We start from the raw sequence: 4295 nt of genomic DNA, 5'->3' as shown, positions 1-4295 counted from the left end.
TGTGGCACCTTAGAGACTAACAAATTTATTTGAGCATAAGCTTTCGTGGGCTAAAGCCCACTACATCAGATGCATGCAGTGGAAAATACAGTAGGAAGATAGATGGATACAGAGAACATGAAAAAATGGGGGTTGCTATACCAACTCTAATGAGACTAATCGATTAAGGTGGGCTATTATCAGCAGGAGAAAAAAAAACTTGTATAGTGATAATCAGGATGGCCCATTTCAAATAGTTGACAAGAAGGTGTGAGTAACAGTAGGGGGGAAATTCCTCTGCTCTGGTGCAAGTGTGCCTGGGATCCCTTGTTCATCTCTTGGGGGTTCTGTGATTCCAAAGGGACAGGATCATGGCTTGAGGGGTCCCCTTTAGAAAGAGGGAGCTGTATCCAGGATCTGGAGATTTTGATCTGTGGCTCTTTTATCATTGCAAGGACAATAATGACACTAGGACTTGTTCTATTCAGCTAACATTCTCCGGGCGGATCCTTGGAGGGATCCTGAGCCCTTCATCCTCTGCGAGGAACTCCCAGAGCACTCACTGCAGCCTGTAGTGAGGTTGGAGAGGGAAAGACTTGGGATTGTTGCACTGGGCGGGGTGTCCCCGACCCTACCCTTCTCCCAGTGTAATGTAACATTTTAGCTGTGATAGAGGAAAGGGCACATTCATTCCAGGCAGGGCCTTCAAAGGGCATGTCTGACCGGCTGCCCGCGATCTCCTGCACCAGCACTACCTGTTTCTCCCAGCAGCCTCTGGTGCTGGCTGAAGAAGCTGCACGTTTGTTTCCTAAGGAGAAGCTGATGCTCTTTTCTAATACGCTGTCTCTTCCTGCTGCAGCTCACGCTCTTGCTAACCCTGGAGGACAAGCTGCACCGACAGTTAAGCTACGACCTGCTGCCAAGTAGGTTTATTTATAATTATCATGTCCTATTATTGATCTAGTAGTCGTGCCTGAGGGCCCTGAGCAGGGTTGGGCCCCATGGCACAAGGCCATGCTCAGACTTACAGGAGGACGTGGTCCTTACTCCAAAGAGCTCAGTCTGTTTACAACCTGGTTTCCTTTCCTCTCTGCACTGGAGGAGGCAGCCTGAACCCTGCCAGCCAGGTGCAGGGTCCTGCCCACCTGTGTCCCCAGAGCAGTGGGTGTCCGGGCTCACAGCCTTTGGGAGCATAGTGGAATGGCCATTAGGAACATTCACATTATCCTGATCAGAATTTCACCTCTGCACCCCAATACTGTGACACCTGTCAAGAGAAGAGGAAGTAGGTAGTTTCTCCCCTAAGACAGCAGCCTTTTTCTGCAGCTTTAGTAAAGGGGAAAAGTCCATGGCTGAGTGATGAGCTGCCCTTGTGTGGTGTGAAAGTTCCCAGCCATTCATCCTGGCTCTGCTGCAGAGCCCAGAGGTGGTTCTCTTCAGAGCATGCCCAGTCCCAGCCCGACTCATGGGGAAGACAGGAGCCCTCTGGAGGAAAGTGCAGCCATCCTTTTCGGGTGCCCTGGAGTCAGAGTTCTTTATCTGGCCTCACAGACAGCCGAAAAGCCCAGAGCCAGGGATCTCCCTTCACAGGGCTTGGTATCATAAAAGGCCCTTTTTGGTTTCTGAGCCAAGAATGTCAAAAGGGCGTTCTGCTGAGATGGCCACACTTTGCCTGGTCTGGGAGTGGAACCTTGCAAAGCTCATTCCACCCGGCACTTGGTGTGAGGCCCACTCAGTGCTCACCTACACACTCTGTCTGTCCCATAGTCGCATGGGCTGGTGCTCAGCCATCTGTGTCCCCAAAGCCAAATGCGTCAGCAAAAGCTTCCAGCTGGGCTGTGTGCCAGGAGAGGTGCTCTCTGGAGGGAACGCGAGCGGCATGAATTTCCTGTTCTCACCGTTAACCCTGTTTCTGCAGCTGACAGTTCCAAGGGCTTGGCCTCAGAGCTGGTGCACTACGGATTCATCCATGAGGTGAGCCTCCTCCCCCTCCTTTAGAATGTGCGCGGCTCACTCAGGCAGGGATCTGCTGCCGATATATTAACACAGGACTCGCTAATTCTCCACCACACCCTAGGCCTCAGGGGCATGACCTGGGCAGTCCACTCACTTATTTTCCCATTTAAGCAAGCTTGTTCTTATGACTGTGACCAGGGTCAGACGGGGCCAGTTTATGGTTGCATGATGAACCCCCTACTTTTTACCATGCTGCCACTCTTTGCCTATCTGCTTTGCTCAGGCCTGGCTCCAGGCTGCTCCAATGACAGGAGTAGCCATATTATCATGGCATGAGTCACACAGTGAGTGGGACCAAATTTAAAAATGATTCTGGAGTATGAAACCAGAAGAGCTGCGTAGATCAAAGAGCCCAGATGAGACTCTCTGCCACCTCCTGCCTCCCCCAGAGAAGCACCCGTGCCTGCTGCTGCCCCAGACAGCAGTCACTGACCTACACTGCAGCTTTCTACCTGGCCAGAAGATGGAATCAATTCCCTCACCATCAAACTTGTGCACAGCACATTTCTCTTCAGTGGCCCCAGAGCCAGGGAGGGCCCAGCTAGTTCAGCAGTCCAGAGCCAGGGGGATGCAGCTGCTTCGAGTAGCAGAGTTGCCTGGAGGAAGCCTGGCTAGGAGGAAGCAGACACACTTATTTTTGCCAGAAAATGGTGTCGCGTTTTGGCCATGAGTTGGGAATTTGGAAACCGTAAGTGAAGTCTGGGAGAATTCCTCAATCTGAATCCTGACCCTACCCAAGCAGTTAGTCAGCTCCTTTGACAAACAGCTTTACCTTCTGGCCACTTGCAAGATGGTGCATTTATACGTCGTTCCTGGACGGCCTCCTGAGCATATGGACCATATAGAACAGAGGTCATCTGCCAAAATGAATGGGGAAGATTTGGGAGAGAACAGGAGTCCCCTCCCGGAGAGCATTTCTGGAAAATATGTGGCTCCTGGTACAATCTGTTGATTCGAAAGTCAAACAATTTTCTGTTAAGAAGCAGAGAGAAAAGTCTTCCACAAGCCGGTGATTTTGTGGGTGTCGTGGCGTGTGTGACCCTCCGCGGCAGGGAAATTAACAAATCCTTCCTTCACTTGGGTAGGAGAATGTTACCACGAGGCTCCTGGCAATCCGATGACCCCTCTACAGCATCAGTTGCTCTGCTTACCTTACCTTTGCCTCTCTGGATCTCCACGGCCCTGTACATCTGCAGTCATGCTCACCAGTTCTCCTCTTCTCCTTGCTACTGTAGAGACATGAGAGGTGATAGTGAGGATTAAATGTGGGGAGTGCTCTCAGCTACACCAAGCCTAATTAACCTGCTGATTCCTTTCTCCTAGGATGACTGTGAAATGCTGGCCAACTTCCTAGAAAATGCTTTTCACAAGCACCGGTCTCCTCCCTTGTGAGTCACCCCGATGAGTTCTGGGCAGAGAGGTGCCCCCCAAAGGAGGATGGGAACTGTCCCAGGCCAGAAGGAACTGTGGGGCTCTTGATCAGGCTTTCCGCTGCAGAGGTGACCTTGCCATTTGTTCCTGGCTGTATCTCTACTGTCCATCCAGCCTGTGATTCAGAAAGAAAATGGCAAGAAGAGAAAGGACCCGCAAACATGAGGCATTTGACATGCGTCGTTGTTACCAGGATCCCGCCAAGAATGTGCTCTCCAGCCTCCACTTCTGAAGGAGGCCAGGGCGAGCGGTGAGGTGGTTTTAGGAGTGGAGGATCATGCAGGAAGCTTCTGGTTGCAGGGTTTTTGAAGATGCAAAGCTGCTGCAAGAGCCCACAACTGGTAAATTTACCTCTGGGAGCAAGAAGCACCTTCACTGTGGGCCATCACTTCGCTTCCTCAGCTGGAAATGGTCACAGCAGGGAGTGAAAGAGTGGGGGGAAGTGCAGGTTTGGGAGGATCTTGAGCAGTTTCCTGTCTGCCATATTCCACTCCTTTTCCAGGCCTGATTCCTCCTGCTCTGCTGGATTCCCCCAGGGCAAAGGAGCCATTGCGATGCCTTATGATAAGAACTGGACTCCCTCTGCTAGGCTGAGGAGAGGACATTGTGAGCTTGACTGACAGGGCATGGGAAGAAATTGCAGGAATCCAGAACCATCAGGTGGTTCATAAAATATGGACCAACAGAACCACCACTGGTGCTGAGCACAGCCTCTGTCATTTCAGTTAGTGAATTTTTGGAAGGCTAAGAGACAAAGTGAAATGTGGAATTTCCATCATTAGACGGGAGAGTGGGGGCAAATATAGCTGCTGATTTGTCAGGTTCAAGATTGGTGTATTATGCAAATAGGAATTGTGTATCAATGGCTG

The 4295-nt window shown here is 51.0% G+C and overlaps 1 long non-coding RNA gene across 1 annotated transcript; it reads left to right on the top strand.

Moving 5' to 3' along the window:
- The first annotated feature begins 203 nt into the window (after positions 1–203).
- Positions 204–3573, top strand: LOC113405650. The gene is made up of 3 exons (XR_003369538.1): positions 204–902; positions 1898–1953; positions 3319–3573. It is a non-coding gene; the product is annotated as an uncharacterized LOC113405650 (long non-coding RNA).
- The last annotated feature ends 722 nt before the right edge of the window (positions 3574–4295 follow it).

The sequence above is a fragment of the Terrapene carolina genome, unplaced genomic scaffold, assembly GCF_002925995.2.
Source record: "Terrapene carolina triunguis isolate 2854851 unplaced genomic scaffold, T_m_triunguis-2.0 Scaffold47578, whole genome shotgun sequence".
In the NCBI taxonomy this organism is placed as follows: domain Eukaryota; kingdom Metazoa; phylum Chordata; order Testudines; family Emydidae; genus Terrapene; species Terrapene triunguis.
This window is presented reverse-complemented; position numbering and strand designations above follow the sequence as displayed.